The sequence below is a fragment of the Thunnus maccoyii genome, chromosome 15 (genome assembly GCF_910596095.1).
Source record: "Thunnus maccoyii chromosome 15, fThuMac1.1, whole genome shotgun sequence".
NCBI classification, from domain to species: Eukaryota; Metazoa; Chordata; class Actinopteri; order Scombriformes; family Scombridae; genus Thunnus; species Thunnus maccoyii.
The window spans coordinates 21142782-21167799 of NC_056547.1; the positions used below are offsets into that span (position 1 = coordinate 21142782).

A 25018-nucleotide genomic window follows, 5' to 3' on the forward strand; every position below is an offset into this window, starting at 1 on the left:
TGTGCCCACTTTGTGCCTGTGTGACTCAAATGGGAAAACTTGTGAATATTATTTTTACCCTGAGCACACATGTTAATGACAAATGACATGATCCAAAATGATTGACAACAAGTACAAAACAACTAAGTTGGACCTTCTGTTAAGATTTTTTTTTTAGTCAAGGTTGCTATTTCAAGTCTGAACTTTCAAGCTTTGCTAGACAACTACCATATATGTATGTCACATAATGAAAGAAAAAAATAGTTGTGGATTATTGTAAATGTATTTTTTAAAAATCCCTGTTAGGGGTGCCGATATTTTCGGAGCAGCACTTGTGGTGCTTGTTCTGTGTGTCACGAATCAGTGACCTACAGTCATCTGTCCAGAAATCAGTTGAGGCCTCATTAAAGCTCTCATCCTTTCTCTCTTTTCCAATCCCTGTTCTGTTATTCTCTCTCCATCCTCCATGTCCACTGATTTTCTGTAGGCTTTCTCTACTTCTCCTCCTTCCATCCATCCCTAACTAATTCCTCCTCCCTGTTGAGGAGCTTCCAGCTTCCAGCCTTTGTCCTGCTCTGCAGTGAGCGGGTCTCGGACCCTGAACCCTAATCCCCTTTGTGGCTTGAGAGGGAGTCAGGGAAGGGGGATGGGGGAGCGGGGGCAGGATTTTAGCCTCTTGAGTTTAGGGCCTGGATCTAATGCAATTATTCATTGTGAATAACCCGGTGACAGGTGGCTGCAGCCTCAGAGAGCGGCACACGACCTCTGTCCTTTCTCTTGTGACACTGTGTGCACTTTCTACCCACCAACCATAATGACCTCCACATGCTGACTTTCCACTGTTGATTTTCAACATTGAAGTATGTCTGTCTGTTTATCATTAAAAAAAATCACAGCGCATAACTTCTCATAACAATAAGTACAGATTCCAGGCTCATATGGGGGACTTTAATCTGCCCCGATGGGAGAGGTGGGGCTAAACAGGTGAACTGGGTGCACAGCTTAATTGAGTGTGCAATCTCAGAAAACTCTGTGGAGGGAAGAGAAAAATAATCTGAGCACTTTGGCTTCACTCAGGTGTGAACAAATAGGTCAAGTAGGTGCATGGGTGTAGGCGCTCACATGCTTTAATGTTTGTGTAAGTTTGTTCCACTTGCTTGGACGAGGATACAACATTCTCAGAGAACTAAGCAGTTTACTCATTTTCATTACCATGGAAACTACCCAAAAAGAAAAAAAAAAAAAAAGTCTCCCATTTACCAGCAGGCACTTTTCTTGGATCTAACAAGCTGTATATTTCACATCACGCTTCAATGTGTCCTCCCAGCAGGACACATTGGACTTGCAGTCAATACATCATCTATCATTGACTTTCATCTTAAGAGCCTGAATACTGAAGCTTTCTGATCTCATCTGCCAGCCCAGCAAGTTTCTGGCAGAGGACAAAAGTTAACAAAAAAGAAATACAAATGAATTATTGAGTGATGCATCGGACAAACGAGAGCTTTATGTGCTGCCCAAGCGCCCGTTTAACCTTAAGTAATTATTTGGCTTCCGCTTTTAATGGAGGTGTGAGCAAAGGAGATAAATCAGCGCTCAGTTGAGAGATACTGAAGGATTTGGGAGTGAGAGACACATGGTAACAAGCTGAGGGAGTGATGAGTGATGAGCCTTCTGAGAAAAGACAAGCGTACTGGCACACATATATGAAATGAAACATGAATATATTGTATATTATCCAAGGACACATGCACAAACAAATGCTTCTTTCTCTCTTACACACACACACACACACACGCAGTGTATTGCTTCCCTGGGTATGCTGAATTGAGTGAGTTACATAACCTAGCATGGTCACGTAAAAGTATAAAATAAGTGAATAATTCATTGTATTGCTTAGATGTCTTGACCACCAATCAATACAACAAATCAATAGATACACAGGCGTGCGTGACTGTTGAATCCATAGTTGAAACTGTCAGTGAGCCATGTTTGAAGCATCATAAGGCACCTACACACCACACAGAGGTGCACACTTGTTTCGAGTGATTAATGTTCAAGTCGCCCGGCTGCTGTCACTCATCTGCCAGCTCTGTAATTTGTTTTGAGAAGGGATCATTTTGTAGAGGATGTTCTGCCAGTCTAGCAGTTTTGACTGATATTTGCCAGTAAAATAAATAGCCTTTGTGTGTCTCAGTGTTGTGCTCATTTCAGCCTTCAATTCAATACAATTAAAACAACGTTTAAGGTGGAAAATGCAGTTTAATGGATGATTAGTAGAACTTTGATTCTTTATTTCTAGATTGGTTCAATTTCCAGTTTTTTGCACTGTGGGGTGGCAAATTCAATATCAGGCTTGTCTGTCTGTTCACCCAACACTGGTCTAAAGTAAGATACCCCAACAGCTACCCTCAGGCCAGAATGTCAACCTTGAATATATCTTGAAATCTATCAGACAGATTGACATGTTCGCGGTGCATATTTGTGGTTCAAAGTGGATAATCACTCCACTTTGCAACTTTCCACAAAAAAACAAACAAACAAACAAACAAAAACATGTCAATGAGCCACATCGTTGTACTGAGTGACATGCTCCGCTTTTCACTGCTGCAATAAGACACTGTTGACCAAAATTTATAGCGCAATGAGGACAGCTCTTATAGAAAGTGAAGCGTATAACGACCACAGTGATGGCTCTTTGAAACTGTACTTACACACAACAGTGCTTTGATCTAAATGCTAATGCACTTATAATGACAATGCTAACATGCTGATGTTTACCATGTTCATCATCTTAGTTTAGCATAATATTTGCTAATTAGCACTTAACATAAAGTATAGCTCAGGCTTGTGGGTATGTCATTAGTTTTGCAAGTATTTAGTCATGAACACTTGTCTTGATATGTCACTAAAAATAAAAAATGACAGACAGACCTGCCAACAAACCGGACAGATGTCACTGGCATCCATAGAGCCATGCAACTTGCATGGCTAAAAATGGATGAACTACACAGTGTTTGCGCTAAAAATCTTATTTTTGAAGTTTCACTTGGGGACACTAATAGGACTTCAGATTTTTAGTCTTATTAAACAAAGCATGCCTCCTGATTAATTATACACAACCTTGGTGTATGTGTACATGTGTTTGTAGATGTAGTGTGTCTCTGTGCACATGTGCTTCTTTGGTGTTGTATTCTCAATCAGATGTGCTGGCATTAAAGTCGGGACAGAATAGGCAGGGGAAGGGAAATGAGATGGCATTTCAACAGAAAGTACAGATGGCAATATTGTCTGTGTAATGAAAATGGTAGCGCTGTAGCTAATATTTGCGTCCTTGGGGGGCCTGAATGATATTCTACATGCTGGCTTGAAATGTTGGGAAAAGATGACAAAAAGGCCTCAGTAAAACATGATAATGTTGCCCTACAAATTTTCTTTCTTTTTATCCGCCATTTCCTTTCTCCCTCTCTCTCTCTCACTGTCAGTGTGTGTTTGTGTGTCTGTGTGGTTGAATATCTACATATAAATGTTAGTTTGAGTTGGTGTCCATTAGATTGCTGAGACCACATCCACACTATGCTTGTCGAAAATGCTTTCCAACATACATATAAAAACAGCAGCCTTGAATTATAGAGTTGATGCAAAAAAATGTAATCTTGGACATGAAGACATATGGCTGCTCAGACAAGTTTGAGGAGTGTGTAGCAGTAGTGTAATATTAAAGTAGGGGTTCAAAAGTCAAGGATGAACGTTTATGCTGAAGCATTTTGATTGATTCGAGTGTGCAAACTCTTCTTGTACTGGCAGCAGTGATGTAAGTCAGACTAAACCTCACTATTATCAATAATTTTAAATGTCAGTATAACTCATTGCACTGCTTATGTGTTGTACTTGTTTATTTTGTTAGACAGCTTTGTGATCATAAAATATTAATGGGTCAAAGTATTGTTTTATGCTTGTTCATTTGTCTGACAACAGACACAGAAATATATGTAAATGAGAACAATTCAAGTGTGAGTTTGACAATTGTGAAACACAGTATATATGACCATCAAGAGCAGGAGGGGAATGAACTGAGGTTTAACAAGCTGAGCTCCGGCAGACTACCCATCTGTCCCACTCCTCTGCCAACTGAAAAAGGACAAACAGGAAAAAGATTTGGCTGTTTTTTTTTTTTTTTTTTGTTTTTTTTTTCTATTCCGTTATTTCAACGTGGAAGGGGATCTTGAGGAAAACAAACCTAAAAATTAGCTTGGACATGTCATTTTCCCACTTGAAATGGTTTTCAGATTTACAAGGCTCAGGGTGGATGCAATCTGAATGTTTCTACCATCTGGACTGCCTGCTTCTTCAATACAAAAATGGAAAGTATTTTCACTGCTAAGTGCAGTTTTGAGGTACAAGCTTGAACAATTTCTATTATTCTACTATTCTACTATTCAGGCTGCACTTTTACACCACTATACATTTCAGTGAGGTGTGTACATTTTATCCTCTGCATTTCTGTGACAGTCAGCCATGGGACGAATGCAATGAGACAGAATGTGCAGAAATCTTCTCTGATAGTTGTTTATTAAGTGTAGTGACCTTGTGAAAAGTTACTTGGATTATAAGCATAATGTAATTCTGGGCTCAATTCTGGTAAGCAACAATGGATAAGAAGACAATGGCATGCAACCACACAGCTGGTGTACAGAATTGTATTCCTTTCTCTGATCCATTCCCTTCTGTGTACTGTGAGTCTGTATGACATGCGTTCATGTGAGGATGGTGGTAGCTCCTACAGGGACTTGTGGCGGCATATTGATTGCAGTGGTGGATGGTGATGATGGCGTGATAAGGCTGATGGGGATGAGGAGGCTTGCCTCAGGCAGTAGTAATCAGAGTTATCCTCCAAGCCCCCTGCTTCACTCTCCTTTGATCAGGGGACCCAGATGGATCTTAACAGTAGTGATGGGGGTGTGTGTATCAGGGAGGGGGATATAAAGACCAAATCACAGACAGGTACACACCAGTAGCCCAAGGCAAGAAGCGCACTTTGAAGGAGGTAGCTCACACAGGCTCACTGCTCTAGTGGCTGACTGATAGGAGACAGAGGAAAACACAGCAGTCGCGTTACAACATGAGAGAAAGCTGGGACTCCACTTGTCGCCTTTTTTATCCCCTCACCATCTTCTGTCCCTCTCTGGTGCGCTTCATCTTCTGTTTGAGTGAAACGCTAATTCTGTCTAGGTTGGTCTCATTTTACATTGTCTGTGACATTTGAGGTCATTTACAGATGGATTTTCTCCGCATATTGTTGTGATGTTTGCAGAGAGAAACAAAAAGAGAAAAGCAGCCCAGAGATCTGTTTGAACTTTCATTCCATATTTGAAAATTTGAATGTATGGACTATATTCTATGAAATCCCCTTGTGGAGACCGGTGAGGTACTGTTTGAAAAAGTTAGGAAGCACAGCTTATATGTTGGCTTTTATGAACATGACTTCCTCAAATATCTTAAAACCATTTTGTCTTTCGCTCTCAAACAAAGCCTTGAAATCTACAGTGGGTGTGTTTCCAGCAGTGCTTCGTGTCAATGTAATCACATTTCTGTATCTAGTAACACACACAGTTTGATTTAATACAGTAATTACACTGGAGTCACTGACCTGCTGAAAATGGTGTTACATTACACATAAAATTTCAGAAGAATCACACTGCAGCGCACTGAATTAAATCCTTTGTCAACATTTGCCAAGAAAAATAACTGTACCTTGGCTCTGTGGGAGGGAAGAATATAAATAAAGTATAAACTAGCCAAAGATGCTAGTTGCTTTAAATAGTGGAGATGCCATTTAAAGAGAAACAGTGTCTAGATCAGAATCACTCCCACCAACACTGGAAAGGCCAATGCAGATTTAAATATTCGAGGGCTTAACATATCTGATAACAATTTATCGGCCGATATTCTTTTTTCTTTTTTCTTTTTTTTTACCAGAAACAAATAAGACTCATTTTTGATATGGATCTGTTACACTTGGTTATTGACGAGTTCTGACCAATATATGTACTGAGTATCACATTATGAAGTTGGAAAATAAATATTTTAATGTCAAAAACATAACTCGAACAGCAACTACAACAGTAAACTTCACTGGAATCATATTATTATTATTATTATTATTATTATTGTTATTTTGAGTTATTGTTGTTAACTATAATTGACAAGTTCGCATGGGCTCTTCATAGACAAGAACAAGAAAAACTAATTTTTCAGAGTTAAAATACCCTGTTACCAATGACATATCACATGCATTTTCATGTATTAATTTATTCACATTATCCATTTATCAGTAATCATGATTTAAAATACAGGACAACATTTTCCAACTACTATTTGTGTCAACAGATAAAAATTACTGTTTAAAAGTTTTAAAAAAAAGGTACCGTTACTTTACTCTCTCTGTAATAACAAAAATGTAGTTTCAGTTGTAAAAAATAAGTCCAAACTTCTCAATTTCAAGATTGTAATTTATTTAAGACATTTTGTTGTGCCTTCTGATGTATCAGTCAGCCTCTAAAAAGGAACTCGGGCAGTAGCTATGGCAGCAAGTTATTTAATTATTATTGAAATAATATTCTGCAGTTTCCTGTCACATATTTTAGACTTGGTGTGAGTTTGTTTGAGGGCACTCTAATTAACTGAATAACAAGACTTTGGTTTTGCTTTTCACTGTAGATAATTAACCAAGGCTCCATTTTTTATAGAAAGAGATATGGAGTAAACAGTATTCTCAGGTATTACTCCAATTAAATGTTCTAAAACACTATTTTTTACTTTGGAGGAATGATGCCCAACCTTGTTTTACAGGATGCCTGGCAAGCTGAGTTAAATTATAGAGGGAGCATGAAACTGAGAGTTTGTGTGTGAAATGAGTCCCTGCCATTTGGCCCAATCTCTCTGCCCTTACCATCTTCCCTTTGACCTATTCCATCCTCCATCTAGCCGCCTCTTTCACACTTTCTTAAACTCGCTTCCTGCCTCTCCCCCATCTCATCAAGTAAAGGAGAGAGGCCGCCTCCTCCAGAGAAATGCCATTTCCTCTGTGGATGTTGCTACTGCTCTAAGCCGTTCTTTCTCACACGATTTCACTCACAAGTGTTTTTCTTCTTTTTTCCTTTCCCTCATTCTGTGGGAGGAAGCTGAGGGGAGGATGCAGGCCCAAGTGGAAACCTCCGAGGCTGAAAAATAAAGCCAACGCCAAAGTGCCAAAAACTGCAGTTTCTAGAATGGCCACTTGAGGCTGGCTCCAAAAGCGAGGCAATCCCCATAGCCTTCCATGTTAAAATGCCCAACTTTACAGCAGAATTAAACATGTTTACAGCCTGGTACAAAAAACGGTTTTGGTCTCTATACCTAATTTCCCTGTTCATGACAACTGTACGGGGGTGAATTTTTATATAACTCACTCATTTAAATTTTATTAAGGCTTAAAGTTATGCATAATTAAGGGTGCGGCCGCCAATGACTGGTGGGTGCCCTCACAGGCAAGTCACTACCACAGTAACAATGTTGGTTGGGTGACATAACGATAGCAAAACCCTGGATTCACAGAGTGTAGGCGTAGCCATAGCCGTCACCATTTCAGTGTGTTTTCAGTTCATGAAAGTTAATTGTAACATTTTTGTCGTCTAAAAAAGTCTTGTTCAGTGTTTGATTGTACTAATCAAAGGGGTCGGATGTTCAGTTTTTTCTGGTAAGTACAATTTTTAAAATGATTTTAAACTTGTTTTTCGCTAGTGAAAATTGGCATTAGCATTATCACAATTAACCATAGACTGTAAGTGCACTGTGCTAACAAAGCCAGCAGCTAGCGTTAGGGTCAGCTCCACTCTCATGTCCAAATATGGTCACTTGTGCCTCCAAAAATCCAAGATGGCAATGGTCAAAATGCAAACTCAAAATGGGAGTCCACAGATTATTTGATGACGTCACGGTGGCTACAGCCATTATTTTTTACAGTCTGTGGATGGGCCAAACACCCAGTCAGCGGGTAGAAAAGCTGGGACGTGTACTTCTCCGTCCACTTCTTTGGTACAACATTGTTGCATCATGTCCTTGGCTGCCTGACCTGACAGCCTCCCTGCCATGTGTTGAACTCTCCTCTGCCTTTACCCTCTTCTTTCTCACCTCACTTTTATCCACCCCCCTCCTTTTCTATTTCAATCTCAATCTAGTGTCCCTTGAGACGGAGGAAAACTCAGCACGATCATTAGGCAGCTTGTGCTGGGATTCATTCATTCACTCAAACTGGCTATATGAAACAATCACATGTGTTGTTTTTCCTTTTTTTTTTTAACAGTAACTCCCAGGTGGAGACTCACTCATCATCGATGACTGACAGAAAACCATTAACCCTCCGCTCTCCCTCTTTCTCTGCCGCCTTTCTATTCTACGTAAACACATGCTGAAAAGTCATGCCGGAAATTACAGTCAAGCCCCCTCTTTTGTGGTAATTAGTCATAAAATATGACACGCGATGCACGTGCTCCGCCACGTTGTTGCCAGCTTGTTCACTATTCCATCATCACCACTCCAGTGAAATTGAGCAAGTAGAAAGGGAGTATATTAGCTGCATGATTGAGATGGGAAAGGTACATGCGCCTCTGGGAAGTTGATTGATCAGGCGAATAGTGTAATATCCTTTGTGATTGCTTGTATGTACAGTGTATGTGTGTAAAAAAACAGGAGAGGAGATACATGAGAAAAAGAAAGACAGCCCTGTGAAGAGGGCCAGCTGTTTCCAGTATTATAAGTTTCAAGGATATTGGGGTCACAGAGTTTCTGCCTGAGAAGAGACAGCTTTTCATTATAAGGCAAGTGGGAGGTCAGGCCAAGTCATTTCACTCCTACTCACACACACACAGCACGTTCACAGACAGAGCGAGATGGTAAATGGTAAGCAGACTCCCCAGAGAGCCTCCCGACTTTTATCCCCTCGTTAGGTTAGCTTAATCAACAGCCGATCAATGAGTGCTACATCATAATATGAACAAATAGTGATAGGTGATTTAAAACACCAAAGAGCTTTTATTACTGATCAATGTTTGCTGTGTGTATGCGTGTGTTCACTGTAATAGCATCTGCCCACACTCCCTTGCCATTTTATAGTTGACAGAAAGATGAAACATTTTTTCACCTAAGCTCTAACAGAAGATTTTGAATATTAAAGACTTCTCAGTTAATTTTTATCAGCTTCTTGCTGGTTGATAGCCTCCAGTCCCTTATCAGAGGGTAAGTTCACATCCAGGTAACTTCTCGCCTCACTCGTGCCCTCAAATAAGCTGTGCTGATGTTTGATCGAGGCTGGATAGATGATGAAAGCCAAATCCCTGGTATGTTTTATTATAAGGTAACATGGCATCTTCTTTCTCATGATATAGCCGCTGTAGTGTGCTGTGAATCTAATTTTGCGGCCACCGATCTCCAAAGAGATGTTCCTTTTTCGGGCGAGGATTCTGTCTCTATCTGAGCTGCATAGATCACTCTTGGAGAGCTGGAACGAAGCGCTCTGCCAATGCAATGCAGTCCAAACAGATCTGGCAGGGTAAGCAAGAGTTTAGGGAACCAACATGTGATGTATTAGACAAAAAAAGCCATTACATTATCACCTTGAGTTCCTTCTTCCAGGTGAGCTAAACGAATATCGTCCCTCCAGTTCAGCAACCATAGCTTCCAGGTGCTCACATTTCTTGAGGCAGAGAGATAATGATTTATTTGCATCACTCACAACTCTGGAGCTTCACCGTGGGTAATCGTTATCTGTTCCATACAGATAATGACTGCCAGCTACGTGCATAAATGCTTGATCGATTTGGCATCTGCATTTTGGAAATAGCTTTCCATGGTGGACTCAGTGAACCGAGCCAACGCTGAGGTGTCCGCATCGTCCGTAGGCACAGTTTGTTGGATATCAGTCACTTCTTCCTTCTCACATGAAGTAATGCTTTTGGAAAACCAAGGTGTGCTTTGGCAAGAACACAATATTTACTTTCTGCCAAAAAATGGTGCAACTATGTAGTTTTTCCTGTTCATTTTTTGTTGTGATAAGGAAGTAAAATGCAGAGTTAAATTACAATGTCTTGATCATGTCACATGGTTCCTCACCTAGAAAATCAAAAACACGAGATGATGTGCTTTTTGTTTTTGCTTTGATGGCATTTTTGTGTTTTCTATTGGAATTTCAATTGTGTCAGCAATGTCAGATTAGGTTATTCTTTTCTCTTTACAGTGATCAGTTCCATTTTTCATAAATAAATATATTATTTTTGTCTCAGCCACCTCATATGACAGACATATACACGAGAATTCATTGGAACTTGATCGGTTGGATCCATGGAAGGAAAAAAATACTAATCATAGTATTTTTTATGTCAAACAAACAGAGATGGAGTGGAGGAGGTCCCCTGGAGTTAAACAGGGATACATATATTTGTTGTGCAGGTGGAGCAATACAACACTAATTCATTATCATTAGCTGGAGTTAATCACCTGTGCAAACACTTTACTCACCGAATTGATTTTTTTAAACAGCCAAGAAAAGAGAAAGGCCATCAAGATCAGGGTTATTTCTCTGAGCCTCTAAGTAGGGATTACAATGTTCTTACCTCAATGGTAGTGTATGCAGTCTGTCAGGACAGCTTAAGGTAATGTTTATGTAGATTTACTTAAATTTACATGTAATTTACGTCTGCCTTTCTTCACTTTGCACTTACCTGCCTTAAAGTTTAAAAAGCATCCCAGCCTTTACACATCAAAGTAATGCTTTTTCAAGTGTTGTCAGTGTGACATTTTGCTCAGTTCCATTAACAAATACATGGATGATGCTTCACACCTTGTTTGTCTTATTCTCGCCAAACACATATAATTGCTGGTTGTTACCCTGTCAGCAGATGTGTAAAAACAAAGATACCTAGAAAGGAAATGTGGAAATCTGACCACTCTGACACTTTCAACACATGTATTTCTGTCTACATTTATTCAAGCACATAAGAGTGTGTTTGTTTGTGTACTCATTTCATACATAATACACACATCATGTAATGTCCAAGACATATTCACAGTATCACATTTGCTAGCAGCAAACATAAAGTTTGAAATTTTAGTTAATTGAATACGCAAGTTTTTAGTTGTGTTAGTGTTTTGTTTTGTTTTGTTTTGCATCCAACTGAATGCACTGTGGCATTCATTAGTACACACTCAGCAGTGTGTGTGTGTGTGTGTGTGTGTGTGTGGTCTATCATAGGCTACTTTCGTACAAATTTCAGACCAGTTAATTGGGGACGGCTTGTCCAATTAGAAACAAAGGCCATGTCCCCAATTGGTAAAAAGCTGCTTTTTGGGTCAGTGGTTAAGTTGAGGGTTATGGTTAGGGTTAGGCTTGTAGGTTAGTAGTGGTTAAGGTTAGATAAGTCACCAGGAAATTAATGCATGTCAGTGTAATGTCCTTTGAAGTGATGGAAACACAACTGTGTGTGTGTGTGTGTGTTTGTGTGTGGCTGAAGAGCCAAGTTGCTGTGATTGCGATCCACCATGTTGTTATTGAGCCGAGGAGACAGATCTGAGCCTGCGGTGTCAAGGGCTAGATGGATGTCAGCAGCGTGGGTTAAAATGTGTTTCTGCCTGCAGTCCTCGGGTGATTTCCACAGCGCACTGAGCAGAGTGCACAGTCCTTGCCAGGGGGCACCATTACTGCCGCCGTGTGCAGGAGAGATGTGGCAAATGTACCTGGATATGATCCACAGTGGGGCTACAGAAACAAGACATGACTCCCCTCTCTTTTTGTCCTGTTGCCTCTACTGCTTTTTGATCTCACATTTCCTGTCTGGTTACAAAATCTATATGTTAGAGATCACACAGGAGCAGTCTTTCCCTACTGTGAGTGTTGTAAAAGGCAGTTTTAAGCTCAGTGAACAAAGCATCACACACAGAGCACTGTTGAGCATTCTCATTCCACATTCAGAGAACGAAAAGCCCTGAAGGCACTGGATGCAGTAATTGATGCATATCATTTGGCCCTCTAAATTTGATGTTCTTTTTTGCCCAAGTGCAAATGGAAGATTTTAACCATCAGACTTGACACCTGTTTTTCATTACTGTAGTATTCATGCAACAGCATCATATTTCTCCTGGACTTAGATAAACCCTGTGTAAGCTGACTAATTTGGACTAATGATTGTTGTGATTCATATCTATTTGCAGACTTAAGAGTAATACCACTGCTAATAAAATTAATTTGTGGCAGTGAAACCAGAGTGGAATTGTGTGCATGTGAGCAAGCAAGCATCCCCTCCTCATATTTAACCACAAGTGGTTTGTTAAATGCCAATAATTAACCCGTTAGTGGCAGTGTAATTTTCCCGTCATTATCATTTAGGCAAAATGTCACAGACGATGGCTGCCAAAAGAACATACCCTAAAGAAGCACGGTTTCAGTGACTGTGAAATTGAAACTGCAGACTAAGAAAGTAGAGGGAAGTGGTGGAAAGAGAAGATATGGTTGAAGGCCCGGGATGTGGTGTTTCAAACAGTGGCGGAGGGTCACTGATGCAGCTAATCATGTAAGTTCTGAGGCTTGCAGGTTGGAAGAAATAAAGAAACAGCCGACTGACTTTAAAAGGGAGGTCAAAAGCACATTAGAGCACGCAGAAGCAGCACCACAACTTCTAGAGGAGGAGAGGGGTCTGCAGCACTTTCACCACCTGACTGCATGCTGTAGAGACACCGCTGCTGGCTGCTACACACTGCAGCATGACAATGATCAAAATGCAGGTGGAAATGTCTTTATGTACAAAAGACGGAATGCTCAGAACACAAGATTCGTCTCTGAAGTGTGAATTTCACGTGTGAATGTATATACAGTAAGTGCCTGTATTTATTAACAGTTGACTCAAAATATATATTTAATTATGCGTTTTATTTGTCACTGACTTGGTCTCAACACATTTACAGTAAAACTAGTTTTTTGTGTTCGTATTGCAAGAGAGAGACTGAGAGGAGAGAGGAAGATGGTCTCGTTCGAACTGCCGTTCAGTCCTCTGCTCTCTGTGATCACATACGCTGTGTTTTTAAAGCAGCTGAATTCACAGTATAGTTCTCATTTACATATTTTTCTGTTTCTGTTGTCAGACCTCACAAGTAGTGACTACAGAAGTAGTGGAAGTAGTGGGAAATGATTACAGCTCATAAATACTACCTGTCAACCAGCAGTCATTACCAAGCTGCACTGCAGATAAAATATTTTATGCTCAGTACATCATCTCACAAAATGAACAAAAATACAGGTAATGATAGCAGCAAAGCTGCTGCAAACATGTATTCAGTATGCTTGTAAAACAAGGAAGCTGGAGGCAAAGACTCTAAACTATATTAGAAATGTAGCTGAAGAACAGATGCTCCACTTTTGAAACATTTCCAATTGACATTAAAACAGCGACAGATCCATGGCACGGCTAGAATGTGACACAGCTGGATTCTGTGGACATAAGGAGTTGAGGTTAGGTAAAGATTGTGGTCTTGGTTTAGGAATAAATATAAGTGACTTGAAGAATAAGACAAGACAAGTTTACTTTTGTAACAGAAACCACAATCTTCCCCTAAAATGCAACAAAACACAGACATCACAGACTATGGGTAATTGGACATGTGTCAGTTGATGTCAATAGCACAAGCTGGACACATCACACAAACAGATGAAGTAGTCAAGATACAGTAACCTGGGAGGAAATATGATGAAAATGCTGCTTTACCAGAGAGTTGATATGCATCAATGCATGGAAATACAACAGTGGCATTTCCCAGTGAGATGATGTATGCTATACAGTGCTGGTGTGTGTAGCCTGTAATATTGTGATAAGAAAACAAAGCAGTGCCTATTCATGCATGGAAACACACACACTCAGAGCCCACTCAAAAATAAGTAAGACATTGTCAAAAAAATCAGCTTTGTCAGATGGAAAGGTCTTCTAATCAAAGAAGATTTTATATGATAATATAACAATAATACAACAGTGAACTAACATAATAACATTGGAGGCTTAAAAAACAAGACAATGAAGTTACTTTTCATCCTGAGGAGTGTCAGATCTCTGTAATAGCCTGCTCAACATGTTCTACCAGTCGGTGGGCAGCACACCGCTCTCTACAGCCGCGAGCTGGGGAGGAAACATCAAGGCAGGGGCTGCAGGAAAGATTAATAATCCCGGTGAAAAAGGATGGCTGTCTTGTCAAGGCTGGACACCCTGGAGGCAGGAGCAGGCGGGGAGGATCAGGACTAAAGTGAACTCCATCTTGGACAACACCTCCCAACTGTCTGTGCTGTGAGGAGGTGGGAGGCTGAAGACACCCGTGAGGTGTTAGACTGAGTGCTTTAGGCTCTTCTTTGTGTCACAACCATTACACTGCTCAATGCTTCATGTTTAAAGGGCCCCAGTTCAAGCCTACTGGGAGGGGAATGACAGGAATGCTGGACTGAACTGAAGTGCCGTGGCATCTTTCATCTCCATCAGCACTTTCTGTGAGATGATACATATTATCTGCACATGAGGAGACCTGTATGACAGTTTACCTGTTCATAACCCTTGGGAAATACCGATAAAAATCATTGTTTAAATATTCTACTTCTGCCCTGGAGCTTATGACATGGAACAGCTGTTAACAGGCACCTTCTGTATGCATGCTACTTTGCTATTTTTTTGTTAGTTAATGAATTAGAATGTGTACCTGTGGAGTTTTTAATATACAACTCACATTTACACATAATTTACACTACTGAAAAACCACTTAAATATCATCAGCTTTCACATATTTCTTTTATTGTTGTAATTTGTGTGCTTGGTATGGTATTTCTGTAGCTGTACGTGTTTCACTGTCAATATGGCATACATACTGATTATTTTATTATTAATTTTCATTAGTTATGTACATAATTGATGCAAAGGCTATATAGAATCCACTCTTTGTTTGAAGTTATATATTTTTTTTTTACTTAAGTGCTATTTTTACATTGCTGATAGTGTATTTTGTTCAAGCACTTATGCTGCTATCAAATTTCCCCGTGGGATTGCACGTATCTTTTTGTCCTTATCTGAGAGATGAATTTTATGTGACAGCATTATGTGTGCAAATGTTGTCAGGACCTTAAACTATGCCTTGTGAGATCCCAAAGGTGATGTACTGTGTGCTGAAAAAATGATGATTTGCATGTTGTGACAGAGACTGTTTGGTTGTGATCTGATGTGAGCCGGCTCTGAGCCGAAACTGAGATACCCAGCACTGCTTAAGGCAGTTAGTTAAAATTGCATGAGTTACTGATTTAAATGTTCCTATATGGTCTAAAAAAGGTTAGAATCAAGCATTTTTCTGCCTCTGTTGTTCAAAGGAAGTCATTAGGCTTCATTAAATGTATCACTATTGATGGGCCTCTAGTAGCACTATGGAGCAGGTTTTTTAATGAGTGGGTTCTCGTTCGGTTTGTCTTGCGCACAAGAGCGCAAATGCACACGGGTGATGCAATACACAGTCACTGTACAGTCAATACACAATAATTTCTTGATATTGCACTGATCAACAGGTGGTGGGAATACACCAAGATATGCAGCAATGTGCCAGAAAAGGGAGGGAAGAAGAAGGCTGTTAGCAAGTTAACAACATAAAGGACACATTTGGACACATTGGATTGACATCAATGATACACACAATTCATTATTTGTTTACCAAAAAAATTTCACCTTAACATACTTAAACACTTATGAACAGTAACCAGTGTTTGATGCTTACCTAATTCTAGTAGTTATTTGTTGATGAAATGTCATAATTTATCATAGCTTACCCGCTTTCCTTGTGTTTCTTTTCTGAATTTGATTTTCTGATTGCAAAGCCTTGTGAATGTTGTTCACCAGTCACCAACATCAGAGTGTCCCACCCACTCATGAAGACACATGTAACATAACGACAAACGAGAAGCTGAGCATGATGTTTACTTTAATGGATAACCTTTCTCAATCATATACAGTTTCACTGGCAAGGCTGTGTGGGAGACTGGAATAATGCAGACTGATTTAATTGTAATAATTGTGGAGAGTTATTACAATATCAAAAAAAAAAAGAGTGGTTGGATTTTTCTATCAAATGTTTACAGATCCCCTATAGACATGTTTTAAGACGTGAATGTTTTTGGATGTAAAAATACTCTGCTTGGAATAATAATTTATGTCTCATATGGTTTCTTCACAAAAAGGTTCAGATAACTTATTAAAAATTCTTAAAATAAAAATCTCCTCCATCTCCCTCATTGAAAAATTAAGGATCTGTGAAAATGAAAATATTGTCTCTTTCAAAAGTTTCACTGCTGGGTACAAGATGCCTCCTACTTCACTGAAAAGTCCAGTCCCTATGTAGTATGTGCATTGTAGGCTTTAAGTTTCCACATCATACTTTTATAAGTTGCATACTGCACCATGATTGGCTCCAAACTAGTTGTGATGTCACAAATGATGCTTATAGGTCCGCCCCTTTAAGCTCCAATTCTCTGGGAGAGCAGATAAACCTTCCCCCTTCAGCAGATGAATGTAAAAACAGCCTTCAAGTGTCAAACTCTGCACATGCAGTGCATCATTCTGCTCAGTGAAGCTTAAACATCCAACTGAAGGAACAAGAACAAAGACATATTTTTGCGTGGAGGAGGACTTAATAATAAAACACCTCAAAATGCCTCATATTGTACACAAACTACTCATGTAGTAGTGGTTTCTACCTAGAGACCAGCAGCAGTAGTGCTGGCTAGCTGTTATGGCCGTTGAAGGTTGCAGCTCTATTGGAAATAAATGTTTATTTACTCACCTTCATGGTTGTAGAAGTACTGGTGAAGTTTGTATTTCTGCACAGCACAAAGAGACATAGCTAGCACAGCCATACTCTGTAAATCTCCACAACAAGATAAACAGCCAGGAATTGGCTCCTAAAAGGGTAGAGCTTGTGTTCATAGTGTTGTAAAGCAAAACAAATAAACAATTACTTTTATTAAATACCCTTCAGGGAGTGTGATCATTAGACAAAATATGAGTCTGTTGGATAAAATTAGAGAGAAGATGATCAGACGTGATAAGAAAATTAGAATAATTGTTTTCCTGCTTGAACTTAAAAGGAAACTTTGGGATTTTTCAACCTGGACCATATTTTCCCATCATTTTGTGTCTAAGTGACTAATGGGGACAACAATTTTTGAAACTGGTCCAGTATTGAGCGAGAGAGCTGCAGCCAGCAGCCGCAAAATGGGCTGCAATGTAATCCTTTTGGACAATTGCATCCTGTCGATATGTGTCCAATAAAAGTGCCTTTTTTGCCACTGACAGGCTCAGTGTCATTATTAAGTGTCTGACATTATGGAAAGGACCATAAGGAGATATAAAACGTTTTTCTTTACCTTTTGCTTATTCCGGTCTGTTTGTTATTGTGTTTAATCAAGTCTCGCTCAGAAACCTCATGAGAGTTGAGTTGTTTGTACTTTTTCATTCACTTGAGCTTGTAAAATGTAATGCATACAGCAACTTTTAGCCAATAACTTTGATGCAAATCATCTCAACTTTTTTCTGCCACTGCAGTGTCAAGTAGGTCTGGGTCACTACAATAGCAAGTAAATGCAACTTAAGTACTTAAATACACAGACGGTTGTATTTATGACTTTCAAATTCTGAAGTGGGAGGTTTTTCAATTTTATATAGTAGCTTTTCTGATAAATCTATCTTTGCATTACAAATGATTAAGCTGTTGAAATGTTTGAAACGTCCAGATATCAGCCAAGGACTTTATTCATCACCAACACTCTGATAAAAAGATGAGCTATTTCAAGACAGGCAACATGTAAAAAAATCTGGTCTTAAAGGCATATGTAATTCAAAGTCCATTCAACAGATTTTGAAGCATTGTTTGTTCTCCTAGATTTAACACTAGATATTAATTCTGGTTTATTACAACTTGGCCCATTATTTCTATGGCTATGATGACATTTTTAAGTAATTACTGAAATATGAAACATGGCAACTTCAGTACAGTCAAGTCTGACAGGTCAAGAAGAACAAGTAGTTGGATAATCAGTTGTAAGGAAGCCAAGAGTTTTTCCAGATTATCTAAACCACTTTTCTCACGGGTATAACTAAAAGTCAAGGAGGCTGATATGTTGGTAATAATCATTCATTGTGTATGAAACCTGTGTTCACACAGTTTCTGCAGGGACAGAAGGTCAAAGTTGAACCAGGAATCGGTCTGTAAACTGTGATGGATGTTTATGATGGACGGTTTGGCTTGTTTTCTGGCTAACCGTCTGATTGTCTGACTGCTCTTGTTTCATGCCTTGTCTGGCTTCTCTTCCCAGATCTCAGCAATTAACTAAAAAAAAAGGGAGAAAAAGCGATAGGAATGATGACTAAACGCTACAAAAATAGGAATGCCTCACATGGTACATTCAGTTCACATGCAACTTCTGTGAACTTAGATTGTGCGTCATTTGAGTGCAATAGTTCAGGGATGTACCAATGTTGGAGCAATGTACAAATTGTGTATTAATGCTCCCGTTGTCTCCAGAAAGTATAGTTTTACCCCTCAGAGCAGTGATGTATGAGCTGTGTACAGTGTGTGTGTGTGTGTGTGTGTGTTTGTGTGTTTGTTTGTTTATGCATGAGTGAGTCATGGTGACGGGGTTGCTCGTGAAGTAGGCACTCTGGCACTATGACAGAATGAGGTCGCCCCGCTGCAGAATGACACGCTCAACATGTCAGCCTCTCTCTCTCTCTCTCTCTCGCTCTCTCTCTCTCACACACACACACACACACACACACACACACACATACACATACACACACCTCACCATGTCCCTGAATAAGTCAGCTTGGATAATGGTGAAGCCTTTGGCTGTGAAACACTGCCCCACTCTCAAACACACACATAAAACACAGAAGAGAGAGTGTGTATAGGTACACAAAATAGTGATATGGTTATGCATGAGTCCAAACTGAGTCACAGTAAAGAAAGTCCTTATGGGTATTTTTGCTTCCTTACAACTCTTACCAAATTATATGCAACGTCTGAAGAGTTTTATTCAAACTAAGTTGCATACTGCTCGTTGGAATAAAAAACAGGACAAAGATAGCAAGTAAAGTTTCATTTGGCACAACGTGTGGCACAGCGTAACTCATGTTGCATCATGCTTTGATTATTCGGACAAGTACACCTGCTGTTTAACTGTTATTTAACACAGTAGCGTTCTACAGATAGTGGCGGTGTGTCATTTCTAGAACAGCAACAACACATACCGGTCACCGTGAATTGAAAAATACAACGGAGGGTGAATGTGTGTTGGGGGAGAGAACAACAGCTGATGATGAAAGTAAAGCTTGTGTTTACTGAGCATCAGGTGTACAGTAGAGGAGAAACATAACAGAACTGAACTCAGGAGCTCCAGATTTCATAGGATATCCTCAAGGTGTTGGCGTGCTGTCAGTCATTAGGCATTACTCATTCCAGCTGAAGCCAACACTTTTTCGTTTTGAGATTTAAAAAAAAAAAAAAAACAGTGAGAATGTGGTATTGTTTTTTCAGTGTTGAAATGCTCATTCTTGTGTCAGCAACATAAGATTCGAGCTTTGTTCTGCAAATGTTACTGTGTTACCAAATTATCTTTTGGGATTTTATCAGATGAGAAATTGAACATTTAGATTGAGATTTTATGAGGTCAATTTATCAAGATAATATGTGAAAATGTGTTCCAACTTACTCCTTACAGTAGTTAGTTAGTAGAAACCAAGCATTTCTCTCATGGCCAAGGAGCATATCATTAACGAACTACTTCTGTTTGTGAGGGTACAGGTTACGTAAGAAGCCCCTTTCACGAATATGTAGTATTTCAGCAGTATTGGAAGCCAGTGCTAGATGTTATAAGAGTTTAGGGTAAGCTCTGTCCTGCTTTTTTACTGGATTTGTGGAAGTTTGCAATTCAGCATCCCCAGCCAGCATTGCCCCAGATAGCATTACATTTGTCTGACACACCGGTTTCTCATCACCCTAAAAGCCTTTTTCTTTTAGAACATTAAAAGTGAAAACATACTGTTTGAAAATACAAACACGTATGTAAGAACAACAACCAAAGATTTCAATATTATTGCTTTGGAAACATTAAACGTCACCCCAAGACAGCGTTCCTAACCAGCTCATGGAGCTACATGGCTACAGCTAATCAAAGCTGTCATTTCAGCCAGAACACTTGGTGGTCGTCGTCTAGAAATGAGAAACCTGCTATTGTCTACCTAAATCAAAGACCCATTCTTTTAAAAAACTTCCAAAAATTTGAGTGGTAAATCTGTCACTGTTATTTTTTTAAACTGTGCAAGGACAGAAAGCTTGACAGGTGGAGTGACAGTAATGAAGCTTAACGAACAATCAATTGTAAATTGAGCATACTCCTGTTGTCGTGAGCTTGGACTCTCAAGTTCAGATTAAGTTCGAACACCAGCGAATGCGACCTTTACGTCTGGAGTCTATGTGGAAGCAAACATCAAAGGCCAACTGTTGGTATGTGACCTGATTGTGAAAGTGTTCCACAAGACAGCAGATGATTCATTTCATATAAAGCTGTATCACCTCACCAAAGTTCTTTGAGGATAAAATGTAGACATAATAGTCCTTTCTATCTCTATGCAGATCGATTTCACTACAGTGTTCGCCAAGACACTCACTGCCGGCAAGCAGCTGATAGAGGTAAAAGACTTTATTGGCATCATAATCAGAGTACTTTGTAAGTCTTGCTATCTAATGCAGAGTATGTGGAGTTTTACAAAATTATAGAGTACTTCCAATATTGGAAGAGTGGTTATAGTTTAACACTGACTGTTCAAACTTTGTTTGGACTTCCTTGCCCTTACAGTGTGCCTTAGTGTTTTTTTATTGTGCTGCACTGCACTTTAGGCCTGTGTAGTGCATCAAAGGGCCTATAAGATTGAGCCAAGTTCTGCTGAATAAAACATTTAGCAGCTGATCCTGGCAAACACTAAAGCACAAGGAAAAGAAAGGAGAACTTTCCTCTTGTACTTTTTTGTGTCTTTTATTTTCATTTGTGCGTGCAAGTGTGTGTTTGTGTGAGTGTGTGTGTGTGTGTGAGTGAGTGTGTGAGTGAGTATGTGTGTGGCAAAGGTTGAAGTACCTTCAGGTCGCTCTCTATCTCTCTTCTTGCCCAGTGTAGCTCTGCAGAATGGAGTTGTGTTTTGATTATTTTTACTTGTAGCATCTCTGCACTTCTGCACACTGTCAGAGTAATGCATAGACCTTATCTTGGAGAGATACCTCTCTGCATATGAACTACAAAAGGATATCACTACAGATTCTGGTGGTCGGGGAGAGGGATGGTAAGAGAAGGGGGGGGGGGGGGGGGGGGGGAGAGAGAAGAAAGACGAAGGGATTAGGTCACTTGAACAGTTGATAAGGCCAAAAACGACTGCAAAAATTTCCCCTTATAATTTAATAACATTCTTGGCTCTTGTCTCTTGGGTTTTGCATTTCATTACAAAGATAGGATAAAGTATTGAATAGTAATATGTTGAACAGTAATAGGATGAATTTTAATGAAATGAATGAGGATATTTTTTTGAACTTTTAGACGCCATTAAAAAGGGCACAAAACCTCATGGTGCGCCAACAAAGCAGCAAGAATGAAACATTATTGTCGTAAATAGCATTGAATATTTTCCAGAACCACCACTTCTTCAGTATTAACATGCAGTTTCTCAAAGGCTGCACTACACATCTGAATGTAATATATTCTGGGCAAAGTGTGCACACTTTATGTGAGCCAGACGGTGTGTATGTATCATACAACTGCTCTTGGAAAACTTTAAGGATAATTCTGGTTTATTATAGCTATGGTCATATTCTCATATTTCTCAATCTTTGGGCCATCATTTGGGTTATAATAACATTGCACTGACCAAAGAAATTGCTGAGATCTGGATATACGGTGACATTGCTACAACACTCTGCCTGAATTCTTTTTAGCGATGTCACCATATTCCCATATCTCAGTAATTAAAGGCGCCCTGTGGAGTTTTCTTCTACAAAACCAAACCTTTCATGTATGTTCAGTTTCTCACCAATACACATCTTATCATCCTTGAGATCAAACATACATTTCCCTCCCCTTAAAACATTTTTAAAAAACCCAATTTTTCTGACTGTTTTGACTCATGCATCGTTTACATTAATCTTAACTAGCTGGCAGTCTTCTTTTTCTTTCCACTTCGTGAGCGCATTGCTATGTTTCTTTGCAAATCACCCGCCAGCTGTCGATTAGTAGAATAGAGGGAGACCAACTGTGTATCCTGTTGCTGGCATTGTAGTGTGTGCCAACGCTAACTGCTACTAGCGCCAAAAAACAACACAGGGTACCTTTAATCGAGTGAGTACAATGTCATTATTAGAAATAGAAACCACAGCCAAAACCATGAAAATAAGACCCAAGATTAGATAAACTGGAAAACTTCTATAAAAAGTAAACTTCTTTCTCTCCAAAATACTTTTTTTTTTCTTTTATGGTAGACCTTGTATATTTTTTCAGACCAGAAATCACTTAATTAGAATGCAGATTTTATTGATTCTGAGCATATGCTTTAGTCACCAGGTTAGCCTTTCGGCTCAGTTCTTCTCTCCATAATATTAGCTTTCAGTGAGAAATGCCAACAGCCTACAGTACAGTGCACAGTGGACAAATGAGGGAAATACTAGTGACTCAAAGATCATCATCATGGTGAAACTGGATCCTTACACTCTCTACGACTCTTTCACTCAAGCTTGATATACTTGTATGAACTCTGTAGTCTTGCTGAGTATCAAAGCACCATTCAGGTACAGTATCCTGCCAGTAATGCATAACAGCACATTCATTTACATGTACACAGTGTCCTCTCATTCTCTCTCTATGAGACACACACTGTGTCACACAGGCGCACACAGACACACTCCTCACACTGCCAGGCCCAATCATGGTCCTGTGTGCCAACTGCTGCCCTAGGATAAAACCGCCACAGTCCTCATATATTTTAGATAATTGAACAAATTATGTACGCCTTGTTGTCATGTTCTGGGGTAAGTGTGGCTCCTAGCATTAGGTATTTGCCCTTATGTCTATTATTAATTGTGAATGTTGTTTTTCCATTCTGTTTTGCTATACAGGCATCATTAGTCACATGGCAGATCTGCCATAGGCTACGCTTGCGACCAGTTAGCCAACCAACTACAGGGTGGAGAAAACTAGCAGTATGAGTGAATGTGAGTGATTGTCTGTGTGCGTTCATTAGTATGTGTGTGATACACATGCCTGTGTTTAGCCAGTAACAATAATCATTAATACTGCTTTAAAATGACTCTCAGGTTTTCAGTGTTTTGTCAAATATAAAAATAAAAAATGACAGAGGTCAACTAAAGCTTTATCTGTACCATTTGACACTCAAATACTGAATAGTGAAATTAAAAAATTAACAGAAAAAATTAGGTAAAAATCATCAACTTGAGATCTATGGCTGTGTGTTCTTCTCACTGAGATGGATTGAGTGCTCATCCCAATACACAACATCCTGAAGCAAGTAGATATATTTAAGAGGCTAAAGGATTGATTCAGCCTTTACATTCAGTAATCTTATACATCTGATACAGCTTGCAAGGGGAAATCCTCAGAATAACATGTCAGTCAACTCAAAATAATCCTCCAGTCAAACAGGAATGAATTCCATGCATATGACCTACATATGGCATTCAGTAGTGTGGAAGTGGGTCTTAAGTTTTAAATAATCCTCACACAGAAATGTAAATGACTCTTTCTTTTGTGCCTCAAATGGTGTTCCTTTCACTCCTCAGTGACCTCCATCTCCTCCTTCATCCCTCTTTTATAAAGCTTTGCATATGACTTACTTTAATTTTTAGTGACACTAAGATGACATCACTGCAACAGCACCATGGGCACCTAAGCATTAGAGCAAATGGAACAGATGGATCCCCATTATTCAATTAGTGGTAGCAAAGTTATGGTTTTGCTAACCCCACTTTTTCTCTTTTTAAAAACTTAGTATGATACAGTCCCCGTAATCAGGTAACTATATTTAAGCAGCCTATATCAATGATCATTTTACGATTTTCAGCAACTGACAAAAACAAGTAATAAAAAAGCACACATTTTTGGACCACCTTTTGAGTTGGTTGAACCCGTCACTGATTGATCAGCACAGCCTGACAGTGTAGTAAGTGAGAAACAGACAAACAGAGTGGAGCTTTTCCTCACAGTGTGAAAGTATCTGAATTAACAAACAGTCAAAAGTTCAGCGATGAAAAGTACTTATTTAGACTTCTTAAGTTTTAGTCAGACTTTGGATGGAATTATTTTTAAATACGAAGGCGCATTGCTCCATGTAATGATCTCTCCTTTCATCCAGCCGCTCTGCACTGTGCTTTCATTATTATGATTATTCTCTCATTTTCTCATACACGGTAAATGAGAGGTGCAAGTTTACATAAGGGGTGGTTTCACAGTAAGGTCTAATCCTCAACTAAAATGGCCCTTTTAAGTCTTGAGAAGCAAAAGTCAGCTTCTGGGTTGTGAATTAAGATAGTCCTTGATTTGAGATAATGTTAGATAAGATAAGGTTAAGATTAAAATGATCTGCTTTTGAAGTTATCACTATTCATTTCTGTGTAACATTACAACTACATCATTTAGTGGTGATATTGAGGATATCTCCCACTAAAACTTATGTGTAAAATAAACAGGTGGGATTGGAATTAGATAGTTGTTGTCAGGCCATTTCATTCATCCAATTTGTTTGTACTTTGTTGCAATTTTCAGACTTTGAAGATGGCCTTGTGAGTATTGAGAATAACAACCCTCAGGTTTAACACTGTTTAACCAAGTTTAATTATCCAAATCATATTGTGATGTGGTGCAAGGCTATTTCATTTATATTAATTG

At 39.3% G+C, this 25018-nt stretch overlaps 1 long non-coding RNA gene across 3 annotated transcripts in view; it reads left to right on the plus strand.

Annotated features, from left to right (window-relative positions):
- LOC121912866 overlaps positions 1-25018 on the plus strand; it is a 240623-nt gene that overhangs the window by 108031 nt on the left and 107574 nt on the right. Inside the window, exon 3 of one of the 3 annotated variants that reach the window (XR_006100161.1) lies at positions 20713-20769. The exons of the other annotated variants lie outside the window; for them this stretch is intronic. This is a non-coding gene — a long non-coding RNA (uncharacterized LOC121912866). The remainder of the gene's footprint in view (positions 1-20712; positions 20770-25018) is intronic. 3 annotated transcript variants of the gene reach the window in all.